The sequence below is a fragment of the Gavialis gangeticus genome, unplaced genomic scaffold, assembly GCF_001723915.1.
Source record: "Gavialis gangeticus isolate Ggan-Ray unplaced genomic scaffold, GavGan_comp1, whole genome shotgun sequence".
NCBI lineage: Eukaryota > Metazoa > Chordata > Crocodylia > Gavialidae > Gavialis > Gavialis gangeticus.
This window is the reverse complement of record NW_017729014.1, coordinates 12,718,673-12,731,800: the sequence shown is the minus strand read 5'-3', so window position 1 is coordinate 12,731,800 and position 13,128 is coordinate 12,718,673. Positions and strand designations below refer to the sequence as shown.

At 49.7% G+C, this 13,128-nt stretch overlaps 1 long non-coding RNA gene across 4 annotated transcripts in view; it reads right to left on the bottom strand.

Moving 5' to 3' along the window:
* The window catches only part of LOC109293706, a 30,379-nt gene that overhangs the window by 6,145 nt on the left and 11,106 nt on the right, over positions 1 to 13,128 (bottom strand). For 3 of the 4 annotated variants that reach the window (XR_002096367.1, XR_002096364.1, XR_002096365.1), the window contains exons 2-4: positions 12,997 to 13,093; positions 9,668 to 9,692; positions 1,472 to 1,679 (exon numbers count right to left, since the gene is read on the bottom strand). This is a non-coding gene — a long non-coding RNA (uncharacterized LOC109293706). Of the gene's footprint in view, positions 1 to 845; positions 1,281 to 1,471; positions 1,680 to 9,667; positions 9,693 to 12,996; positions 13,094 to 13,128 lie in introns of those variants that run through there. The other variant, XR_002096366.1, reaches the window with a different exon arrangement.

Here is a 13,128-nt window from a genome sequence, read left to right as displayed (position 1 = left end):
GCGCGCGCGCGCTACTGAACAGGTGCAGGAGCCAGAGCTTTTCCCAACCTGCACCCCCCCTTGCTGAGGTTAAAAAAAAAAAAAAAAATCACAGAAAATGTAACAAGATCTTTATCTTATTCAGCTTAAATCCAGGTATAGAAGTGGCTGCTCTGAGGGCTCCTCTTCTCAGGGCTACTCAGCCCACACCCTAGATTTTTCTCCTCCTAAAACCTCTCCACATCCCTCATAGGCAGGTGAGAGAACAATCACCCGCCTCAGTATGTCACAAGAACCCCCCAAACATCCCCAGAAGGATCAATGCCCAAAGTGTTGGGGGAAAATGGATGGCTAACACCCTAAAACCACTATGCAAGGGGGGAGGTTCAGTACCAGAGACTGGCAGGGTGAGGAGCAGCCTCCCACCTACACAGCCAGGGAGTCACTTGGCATGGCCACAGCTGTCCAGCTTCCACTCCCGAATTCCCGTGCTAAAAGCCCGAGGAAGGCAGAGGGCAGGTTGTGTCAGCCCGTCTCCACACAGCCTGCTCTTACGCACCAGGTCCCTTGCACAGCCCTGCAGCTCAACAGGTTTGGTGGGTTGGGCAGCAGAGTCAGGTCTGGGGACTTTTGGCAGCACCTTCCTTGATGCACAGTCACGTGTTTCCCCTGCTGAACAGAGCCTAGAAGCAGCAGACGCCACAGGAGGAAGCTTCTTGCTGCCCCACTCCAGGGCCCTATGGCCAAAAACACAAGCAGCATTTCCTTGTTACCAGCCCAAGGCTCCAGCCCAGATAACCCCTCATGGGTAGAAGTGCCACCGACATGCCTGACACTTGCGGTCAATGGCTGGAAACGTTATTTTCCTGCATCCACAAGTGCACAGGTGGGTGGAAGTGGAGGGAGTGAGCAGCAGCTTCCTTGGCTTCTCTCTCATCTGTCTGCATGAAGCAAGTCACTGTGTCATCCAGGCCTGACAGCTTCCCTCATTTTCTCTCCCTTTCGTCCCCTCCTCCAGCAAAAGCACTCGCTGCCCTGACCTCCAATTCAGAACAGGGAATGGGACGGGACTGCCAGGGCAGGGCTCCAACCTAGAGGCTTACTCGGCGACCAGATGAGGTGCGATGAAGGCCCAACAATGTGCAGCACTTCTAGGGCAGTATACTTGCTGATTGCTTCCTTGTCTATTGTTCACAACAACCAGCTAAGACACTGCCAAAGAAACACTCACAGCTGGCATCCACTGATGAGAGGTTGGTTCCATCTTCCTCCTCCATCTGATCTACAGGAGGCAAGAGGGTCTAGGGAACAAAACAACAGTCAACAAACAGCCATAAGAATAAGAGATCAGCTCTCAAGGTGGAGATTTTTCAACTATACATCAACAGACACCCTTTCCCCTGCCCTCCCATGCACCCTCCCCCCTCCTCCAATCCAACTTAAGGCCTCTAAACCTTACAGATAATTAATATTAAGAAAGAAGCCAGCTTACTTGTCTGGATTCCATATTTATCTAAATTGCTCCTCCAGGTCCAAACAGCCGTGCTCAGACAGATAGTGGGATGACAAAGCACTTCCAGATGCCCCATAAATAGTTTGAGGCAAGTTTGTTCAAACTCCTGGCGGTTTTGCTTGTATGCACAGTGCTACTCCCAAGCTCCGCATAGGAGCGGAGGAGAACTCGCTGGCAACGGATCCACCTGCAGACAACAGCAAAAGCGCTCCAATTCTGATTTATGATCGGGCTACTTTTACATACTTTTACACAGCCAGAGAGCGCCTCAGGGAGGCAGTACTGCTCGTTCGTGTGATATCAGTCTTAAAGTCCTGGCTCCCAGAGTCACATGAATGTGGTGGGCCAACTTTCAGTTAAAACGTAGGTCTAACCCTCCTGGTTTTAGCCCTGTAAGGCAGGGAATCTACTCACGGATCTTTTTAGCACAATGGATCTTTTCAGCCTTTGTTTTATAGAGGCTCATATTGGGATCCAAAAAATGTTTGTCTTTTTTTTCGGAGGGATACTCAGACATTTCTGAGATGTGCAAGTTTCCCATCCATTCTATACCAGCCCAGGTAAAAAGGTAACATCAAGCCTAAGTGAGTGTGAACATAAACAGAGGGCAGGTTAGGGGAAATATCAGAATAAAAACTTGGATTCCTTTTTTCCTGACCCAGTTTTGTTCCCTGTGAAACTGGATTTCGTCTTTGGGCAAATGCCAGTGGTGCCTTTAGCCTGACAGACAGAAGGAGAACAAGATCCATGAACTGAAAGCTAGAATAAAAGAAAAAATCCAAGCCAGAAATAAGACCTTTTATAAGCACAGCAGATGTAATTAGTATTTGGACCAGATCAGCCCAGCTGAGCCGTATTTGCCACGCTTGGGGCTCTTCCCTTCAAGACTGGGTTGGTTCTAAGTGATGTGCTGTAGTTCAATAAGGGGCTAGGCTTGATGCAAGAGTCACTGAAGGAAGTGCTGGGGCTTAGATTATGCAGGAGCCCTGACCAGATTATTATAAATGGCCCCTTTAAGCCTTAAACACTAGGAAGCGTCTGAGGAGGCTGCCTGGAAGGAGAAATAAGGGGCTGTGAGTGTATTCTAGCCAAGTGTATTCTTTCATTTCTACCCAGGAGGACTTTTATAATCTTTTCTCCAATGCCTGATAAGGCTGTGTGTGTCCAAAAACGCGCAATTAAAGATTTTTTTTTGCAAAAATCGTGCTGGTCAAATAAGAGATATCACTTTTACCATGAGCCCCGATTGCTTTTTTCTCTAAACCAATATGGCTACAACCTGGATACTTTCTAGCCAGGGAGGCCCACCAGGAAGGAAAAAAGCTAGGACCAATACCAATGAGAAGTTGACTTCCTCCATGCTGGGGAAAAAAAGGCAACAATTGTCCACTAACCAATCCTTTCTTTGTGCAGCCTGTCCTCCAGCAACCAATCCAAGGATCAAACCTTCTCCAAACAGAGATGAGCCAAGCTGTAGACCCGGCTGCCTTGTTTAAACAGTGACCCAACCAGTACTTCAATATTCCCCTGTGGTATCAGAGCAAGTCAGGTTATCTCAGAAGCAATAAATAGTTCAGGGACAGGACCAACAAAGGGGAATCAAACACAGAAGAGGGTACTGATATGTCCTCAAAGCACACTCTGCTTTTGTTCCCAGCTGCAAGAACTAAGGGACTCTACGGTAGCCTTGCTGGGGCAATGGCAAGGTCCCACTGAAACCTAGACAGGACAAAGCTCTGGAGAAGACAGCGTCGAGACAACCTGACAGTGATGGGGAAACGAGGCAAGGTAGGAGATGCGGTGCACCTGTTATCTCCACAGTATAATGATCTTTTACTTCTCCAAACACTTTAACTCCCCTACGATACTTTTCATCTGCAAAGCTCAAGGTTCTCTGCCACAAGATGGTACCAACATCCAGCTGAGACAGTCCTGCTATTGCCCTAGAAAAGCATTAGCTGACCTAATAGACCCCCAAAGCCTGTTCTACTCAAGCCTGACCAGAAGGGCAGCCCAGTCAAGGTCTTGCATGCATGTTTACATGCGTGTGTGTAGTGTTACTCAGCTGTTTAGTATTAAAGTGCTAGTAGCCCTCTGCAAATCGACTGTAACTTATCCCCAGTTTACTCCCTCAATCAAGTCTAACCAGTCAGAGTCCAGCTCCTGGCAGTCAGACAGGGATCTCTGCTGGGGGTTGTGTTGTGCTGTTGCCAAGAGCACTGGGAGGAAATAGTTTATAGATAATGCAACCAGGAAAAACTGAAAGCAACAGATAACCAAACACCCTTAACACCTTTGAAGGGAAAACCCCTACCCTGCCTGGACCAAGGGTTGGCAAAGCCAGTCCGCTTCAACATGTTGGACTCCTCCCCCCTAGACATATTACACACGTGCCATGATTAAACACTGGGGCTGTGCGAAAATTTCATCAGCCATTTCATTCCAACAGTATTTTGAGGTCAAAACAGCAAAATTGGAATGAAACAAAGGCTGTTGAAACGGCCTCGAAAACAGAATGAGGCTGGTCAAAACGTTTCAGCCAGAGGCTGGGGATGGGAAGTCCGTCCAGCTGGGCTGCCTCCCCATCCCCAGCGAAACTCAAAACAGTGTCAAAACAGCCTTTGTTTTGATGGGAGGGAATGGAACAGGTATTCCGACTCGAAATGAAATTCGAGATGAAACACTGTTTTGTCGAACCGTTGAAACAAGGCAAAATGGAACAGTGCCGCTTCACACAGCCCTAACTAACACCTTCATCACAGCAGAAATGGAAAAGGTGTGACATGTGCACCCCATTTAGGGCGCCATGAAATGGGAACCTAGCCATAAAAGTGTTCCACGTAGAACAGAGACAACACAGGCATGCAATTACATGTAGGTGGAGACTGCAGAGAGCTACAGGGGAGGAAGAAGAAAAAAAAAAAAATAATCAGTTTTTGGGGAGTACAAGTCCCTTCATCCCAAGGAAGAGCAAGTTTTATAAACACAGGGAAACACACACACACACACACGCGCGCGCGCCCTTCCACCATTAGAGACAGAAAAGGCCAGCTGTTTCAAGTTACAGTGCAGTTGTTTGATGGTAGCACCTAACCACATCGACCCAGCTGGGGCCCTATCAGCTCAAGCACCATTCAGTGATGTAGTTGGATAGTGTTCCTGCCCAAAGAGTTTGCAAGCTAAGTCTCCAAATGAATAACAATACTCAAGACATTCTGCACACAATTGCATGTTGACTCTTCTCTCAGACCATTAGGATTTAATGTCTATAAAAGCTGGACCCACAATCTCCATTATCAGCTATTAATGGAACCTTGCCACAGGCCACTAATGAGTACACACACACACACACACACACACACCCCTATATCTTCAGAGAGTACACAATCATATCTTGTGGCACAAAGGTTTTAGCTGCATGAGACTAGGACAGCTGGATTCCTCACACATGCCTCCTCCAAGGACCCTGGATTGGATTTCCCACTGCAAGATGGGGCCTAACCAGGTTAACAGTCACTCGGGAAAGCCTTTAAGCTTTGCAATGGAGATTTAAAATGCTATCTGACAGGGTGAAGGAAAAGCATCTTCTCTGCAGACAGCCAGGCTCATTTAAGACAGATTAGTCCCTGGTGCTGCTGCAGAAAAGGCAGGCATTTGTGACGCTTAAAAAAAGGGTCTGGCTCTTGAGAAGCATTTGTTTGCTCTTTCATTTCCAGCCAGACGGAGGTTATCTCTGGCAGGCCACTCAGGAGCAGCTTTCAAGTCTTAAGGGGAAAAGAAAAATCTGACAGAATTAGTAACAGTTGGAAGAGACTTGCTTGGAGACGGTGCTCCCCGAGAGTAATTTTAGAGGCTTTTCCCTTTGGCGCCTTGTCTAGCAGTAGTTTTGCTTCTCGCTAGTCCACATTTTCCATGGTCACACACGGATGGAAAGTTTTGTGCTTTGGTGCATACTTTGCATTGCAACCAAGGGCAGCAAGAATTTCAGCATCTTGCCCATCAGCATCCCAGCACTGACAGAGGCGATCCGTGCTGGCGACTGCTGCACACAGTTAAACTGTGCACATGAACCAGTGGAACCTGCAAACCCAGAGGAGCAGGAAGGTAGCATTCGTATCAGGAAAAGCAGCCCACCAAGACTTGCAGTGGGGGGAGGACATGCAAGAAAGAGCAAGATGAAAGAGCCCTGTGGGTTCAAATTACACCAGCTCATGCTGCTTCTGAATCTTGTTTCCAGTGTACTGCTGTCTTTGTTGTACTCTGCCTACCCAGCTGAAATACTGGATCGGAGATGAGGGGTTCTGACCATGCCCAGACTGTATGTCTAGTGGTACAGCAAGCAGAAGAGAGCTACCCGAACAATCAGGTCACAACAACAGATTAATCCCCAAGGAGCAGGTTAATTATGACTTGCTATTACCAAAAAGATGCTTCTGTTAGAGAGAACATATTCCAATGAAGCGGGGAGGGTGGCGGGAAACCTGCTCAGACAAGATCTGCAGTAATGGCATTTTGCCAACCAGGAATACACCTCTATGGGTGTAAGCCTCTACTTAACCAAACAATGCATTCCCAGGGTCGTGTCATTCAACTGAAGTCAGGATGGGGATGATCTGGGGCAGAGGTTCCCAAACTCTGGGCCACGGCACAGTGCCGGGCCACAAAGGGTTGACAGCCGGTCTGCGGGAGGGTTGGCTTCCGGACCAGGAGTCCAGAAGTGACTGGTATACCGCAGACTGGCAGGCAACCCTTTTTTATACTGAGTATAAAAAAGGGGTGGCTGATGCCAGTTAGTCCTGGTCTGCTGGCCCGCCGTTTTGCCGGTCCACGGTCACTTCTGGTCCGCAGTCTAAAAAGGTTGGGAACCACTGATCTGGGGCATCATATATGACTAAACCAGCACCGATTTAGTGACGGGGGAATTCCAGACCTGTTGCAGCGATGCGTGAGGCTCCGTGGTTTCTAAGGCAATCAAGTGCAGATGCTTCTCCAAAGATGCAACCAGGTCCTGTGGGAAGCTTAATAAGAGCTCAAGCGTCTCCAAGTACTTCCCCATTTCCAGTCAAGTCACCAATCTTAGGCCACTTACCTCAGCCCAGTCTGTGGGTTGAAACCCAGAATCAGACTCACCTAAGCAGTAGTGACCTCACCATTTTAAGCCATCCTTTTTTTACTCCAGCACCAGAGATCCTATAAAAGGTACACTCTGCTTGAAAATAATTTCAAGACAAAACTCCTTCGTTAAAGAAAGGCATGAGATAAGGCAAGTTCCCTGTAATCTCCTCCCTCCACATGCACCTAGAGGTTGGCAGTTCAGTCCCATATACCAGACAGGCAGGCAGGAAGAAAAAGCTTTTCCTGGGCTTCTTACAACAGCCACAAAGAGACAGGCTTTGCGAGCAGTGGGTATACGCTATGCAAGAGTCCCAGCGCTCTCTCCCAACTGCACGTTCAAATAACAGGCCTACTAAAAAGACAAGTGACCATTCCCAACAAATACGCGAAAGCTTCCACGTCCCCTCCACCACTCGTTTAAACCCACAGCAGGATTGTCCTGCCATGAGGCACCTGCTTTCTTGGGGCCCTGCTTCGAAGAGAATTACCCATTTCCTCGGGCTCTTCAGGTTGGTTTCTCTCCTGTTGGGAGCTGCTGAGCAAAGTCTTTCTGGACTCATCTAATCTCCACTCTCCTACCTCTGGGACTCAAATGCTCACCGGTAGCTCGCAAGAGCTGCATCCACCTGCTGCACAGCTCTGTCTCAGCCTGCTGCGCCGGGGCCGTCCGCATTCCCACTCCGGCAACAGCCTCACCCTGCCCAGTTGCCACTCCTGTAGGGAGAGCTCTCAGCGGATATGCAAACAGGGAAGATACCTTTGCAGTGAGTCACCGACTGCCTAAAATAAAGCGGAACCGGAGGAAAAGGAGACGGACAGCACCAGTCTGATTGCACTTAAAGAAAAGGGAGGCAGAAGAGGGCAAAGCCTGCAGGGCACAAGATGAAGGAGGGACCTACGTAGGAACAGGGGAAAGGCAGCCCAGAAGGGAGACTACAGCAGTGTGAAGCAGGGTCCCGGCCTCTCAATCTCTGCTGGCATTTCTGCCCACACGTGGCTATTTGAGGAAGAGCATCTCATGCCAGCACTTCTCAGCCAGCTGGCCCACATGGGCACTGCTGTTCAGAGGAGGGGCAGTTGTCCCAGTCTGGCAGTGGGTGTCAGGGGGAGAAGGCACAGTGGTAAAAAGGAGCCAAGGGCAGCTCCAGGATCATGCTGGCGACACCCCAGGGGCAGTCAGTTCATCCCCCATTAGCGACTCGCCCCCACCCACTTTTCCTGCAGGCACTTCAACATCTTCCCACAATTCCCATCACGTGCCCCCAAGTACAGAGAAGTGCTCACACAGCTCACTGGTAAAATGAATGCCCCAGTAAGGACCCTCAGAGTCCTGACAGCTGGGGAGGTACAGTGCCAGCAAGGATCCAGACTGAAGCATGAGTTTGCACTGTGGCTGCTCATGGCAGGCGCTCAGACCGAGGGGTATAGCACCCAGGTTTACCCAGCAACAGAGACACGTCCTGCTCAGCTAGTCCAGGGTCTTGTCCTTTCCAAGATACCCAATAAAGCTCTCTCTAAAAAGGATACCAAAAAGAGACTAACCAGACTGGCTGCATCCTCCACTTGTTAACAGGTGCTTTATATTTAAAGTCTACCGCATACATAGCGCAGAAAGCATCCACTGTAAAGGGCCAGCCAGTCCCCCAGCACCTCTGACATCACTGGCTGAGGCAGCAATCATATTTCCACATCAAAGCAAGACAAGGCTGAGGTTTCATGTGCACAGCTGTAACTCTCGTGAAAATGCTTTTCCCATAGCTGCTTGCCTCCACAGGCTGCACAACTCGGCTCCGCAAGCCGGCCCTTTTGCAAATGCGTGCTGCCTGCCACGATGCTACTGCTATGTCTGGACACACAGATCCCTTCCTTCTTTACCAGACCTGATATGTCCAGGCCTGTCTTTCAAGCATCTCCTAAAAAACAGAATATCCCTCATCTTCCACTAATAATAAGCCTTATACGTTATGTATTTAACATAATCCTTAAGGTGCATGATTACTAGCCAGTGCATCTGCATACACTTCCCACTGTTGCATGCTCCCTGGATACACTTTTCCTCTGCTCTGCATCTCACTTTGTCATGTCTTGACTTCAAACTGCAAGTCTGTCATCTTATTGTCCGAACAGTACTTGGCACGCTTGAATAACCAGATTTACTACTTTTAGGTGCCTCAAAGCCTCCCACCCGACCACCCCCCCCAAGATCCACTGGCAATTCCATTCACATGCACAGACTCTTGAAGAACAATGTAGTTTCAGCAAAACTCCTGCATGAAATCAACTCTATTTACAAGATACCAGAAACATTTGTTCTCCAAATGGGATGTTTTATAGCGATATCTATTAAAAACAAGCATAAACTCCAAAACGACGACAAAGCTCTGAAAATTAGATGAAACTAAATTTTCTATTTTATCTCGGGCCAATCCCCAGGGTGCCTACATCATTACAATTCCCACCAGAGCTGAAACTAATTGGTAAAGGCATCAAGGCTCAAATGGGCTATGGATGCTGAACCAAACCACTCACCCCAGAAACGACATTGCTCTACAGTCAAGGTTGAGACAGTGTGGGAACCGGGGGGTGGGGGGTGTGCAGGATCTCATACTGCTGCACCTGGAGCTGTGTCTGTTCAACATTCATTGAGCCTTTATTTGCCATAGCAGCTACATCTCATTGGCACCAATAGCCTGATCCAAACTCTGTTGCAATCACCGGGAAAAAGATCCCCAGACCCCATTGAGATCAACTGATCTGGCCCTGTATGATACCAACCGTGTAAATTAAGACAAGTCAATGATCCCTCGTTTTAAGACGACTTAACTGGTTGTTTAGTTGTGAAATTTAAATGAAAAATCCATCAAGATAAGCTACCTCCCTCCACCCCTGCCCCACAAGAGGCAGACTGGCCTCCAGCCAACATTAGACATCTGACAGCTCCCAAGAGAGAATTTCAATCTTTGCTCATAGCAGACTGGGGTCTCATGTGCCATGCACCACAACTTTGAAGCCATTTCTATGCCAACACTCACCCCCTGCAGCCCTAGGCTAGTTACTCACCCTGGCCGTGCCTCAATTTCCCCATCTGTTAAAAAAGAAAAGGAATCATTATGACCTACCTCATGGAGGAATTAGAGGCAGGAATAAATTTACAAAATGCTTAGAAAGCAGAAACGCTGCAGACATGCCAATTTTTATTCCATAAGCACATGGAGGGACACAAGGCTTAGAGTCAGGCCAAAGTAAATGCTTTGGGCATAGAAAACCAGATAAACAGGGGAAAGAAAAAACCCACATGCTGTCATGGGTTGCATTATCCCAAGAAAGCCAAACTCTCCGATGACCTCATGCAGTCTGGAGTGCAAGAATCCCAGTGACCCAATGCCCCAGGTGACTCTAGGGATCAGAGGTGACAGCAGGTCAGCAAGTATCCCTGTTGCTGAGCCCAAGAGACAGAGCCTGGACCAGAAGCCTGTGGGAGTAGAGCAAATTTTGTGCTAGCTCCCATTCAGTAGTCCAAGTGCTTATGGAGCCAGCTGCACCCGCTCCCGAGCTGCAGAGCTTGCTTCCTTTGCTGCAAGCCTCACCCTTTGGTGCTTTCCGGACTGGCCAGATCAGTGCTGCAGGCAGAGGTCACATGCACAGGCAATCGGGGAGCAAATGCATCTTGCAGGCAGATGTGAAGAACCAGCCAGCAGCCCATAGGGCAGGAGGGGAAAGGACAGGGCCCATGGAGCAGTGCTCTCCTCGGCTGTCCTGGGTAGGCTGCACTCCCACCTATAGCCCAGCCTGCTCCTGATTATTCACTTTGCTTGATGGGGCACTAAGTCCCCAGCAGCACCTGAGTCCCCAGCAGAGTACATCCCTGCCCTACCAACCATGAGCAAGGTGCCTTCACCTGCTCAGGCCGTACCTGCAGTTCAGAGCCATCTCTCCCTGGAATGAGATCGGTCAGCCCAGTCTCAGCCCTGGAGTACCAAGAACAAGGGGACCAAAGTTAGGACTCGGCATACCTCGCATGGCACCATCAAGCATCTGGCAACTTGTTTCCCTTGCATCCTGCGGAGAAGGCTGGGGAACACCACTAGAGTGTTACAGTTACAGTACAGCTGAGGCCCTAACATATACCTGCCCATTTATCTGAACTAAGCCATCCTGGCCAATGGACGTGTCCTCATCCATTTGGGTATTCACTGCAGGCCTTGTCTCAGTGCCAATGATGGCCAAAATTGGCATGTCTGAGCGGGACTGCTCTAGACCCCCTCCCAAGGTGAAGAAAACCCAGGAGGTCCTAAGCACAGGTCTGGCACACTCACCCAAGGAGAGGCGTGTGCATGCACGCAGGTACCAGCAATCTTGACTGACACAGGCTATCGGGAAGTAATGGTACATCACACCTGACTGCAATGTAGGCACACGCTGCCCGAGCACTAGCTCGCTCAGCTCTGTCTAGAAAAGTCTCAGAGCAGCAGAGCTTGGTATGGGCTGCAAAACCCACCTTAGGAAAGCCAGTGGGTTTGCAACCCACACAGAGCTCTGTGCTGCGCCAGGACGCTATCAGCCATGTCAAGGTCGGTCGTTTAAAGGGTCTGTCTGCAGCACAGACATAGCAGAAGCGGACCTGACCAATGGGGATGTGTTAGAGAAGCCCCTGCAAACTCCCACCACAGAGCAGATGCTTGCTGGCCGAGGATGTAACCCTGCCCAGTCTCCTGGAAGCAGGCTCATTCCTTCTCCTAGCTGGCTCGGCTCTACGGCCTCTTCCAACTGCCAAGCGCGCAGCGAGTGCCAGTCTGTTCAGGGGTCCTGCGGCAACTCCGAATCCCCGGAGAGGCTTGGACCAAGGCCAGCATGCTACAGATTTTCAAGTGAGGACTTTCAGCCTCTGTGACTTATTAACCAAGTAATCTGCAAGGGAGTTATCATCAGGCAATAAGCCCAAAGTCAATAGCTGTCGGCAGCCTCACCTCCACCCCAGCCTTGCGGCAGACTTGGGACCCCAGGATGTGTGACTGTATCTGAGTCAATGAATGCACCACCCACATCCCTGCTGACTCACGCTGCCGGGGCTGGGGTGAGCCACCATGCAAACCCATGACACAAGCTCTATTTGGTCAGAGCCACCTGCGCTGGGTTTGCCTGGATTACATCCTTGCTGCTGTACTTACGCATGAAGGGGTCTCTCCGGAGCTCTCCTCCCAAGCTAACCCACCTCAGAGTAACTCATTTGGCCCATTCTCCAGTCAAGATGCAGATGTGGCCACAGGACCCATCCTCCACTTTGCTTCTCCCCTTGCCTTTGGGATGGGCTGCATTAAAAGCCACTTGCCCCGCTTCCTACTGGGCAGCTTTGCCAGCCACTCTCACAACAAAAGGGTTTCAGAAGACAGCAAGAGCGGGCCCCAGTTTCAGAGCATCTTTGTTGGGAAGTGCCCATCACACACTGCCACAGGAAGCACGCGGGCCCCCCGTGCTTGGCCTGGCCCCTGCACATGTGCAGAGGAGCGCCCAGTGCAGGGCAAGAGCTGTTCCAGGACTTGCTGGGTAAGTCACCCGGTGGATGCCCCTTCCACCAATGTCCTCCCTATGCCAAACCAAACATGGTGCTCCTGCACCCAGCACCCCCCTTTGGTAGTCACCTGGATCAAAACTGCAGCACTATCTGGGACACAGACATCAGCAGCTGGAGGACAGAAGACAGCAAAAATGCTCCCCTCCAACCATGAACAGCAACAGAGTATGCTGGCATCCTAGCAGATGCTGCAAGTTAAACCAGGACCAGACATAGCAGCAGCAACCCCGACAGCCACTGGATGAGAAGGGGGGGGACAATATAGCTGCTAAGTGTTTAGTGTTACCCTTCAGGGTGAGAAAAATCAGAGAGTTTGTGCTGGGAGCTATGGTATGAGGTTAGAGTGCAGGAAACTGGCTTTTCTCCTATTTCCATGCACACATGGTCACATAGGTAAGAATCAGAAGAAGACAGGCTCAAGAGACAAGAGGAGGATTGTCAGGCACAAGCAAGGGAGGAGAAAGAATGGGCTAGCTGTATTTCTAAAGGGACGGAGGTCTCAAGGAAATACCACTGGAACTGCAGCACATGAGAGAGACCGGCTGTCTCGTTTTCCCCTTGTCATGCGATCTGAAGACTTTATTGATCCTCTCAAATGTACCTAGCTGATGGAACAAGGAGCCCCTGGGTTCTATTTATGGCCACTTGTTCAATGCATAATGCTGAGCAAGACCCAAGAACTTTGTAATCCCAGTTATGTGGAAAAATGGGGATAAATACTAACCCCACCAGGGGAGAATGCTTATAAAAGAGAGGAACCAAAACAGAGAGAAACCCCTTACATGTTGGCTTTATCTTACAACAGGACTTTTCTTACCATGGTCTCCTGCTCTCAGTGGAGGGAGGGATCCAAAGCTCAGGGAACAGGTTGCTTCAGACTGGCTGGGCATCATTGGGAGTGCAGGTCTGTGCTCCTAAAATACATTAGGATGGGGGGGGGGGGGGAAAG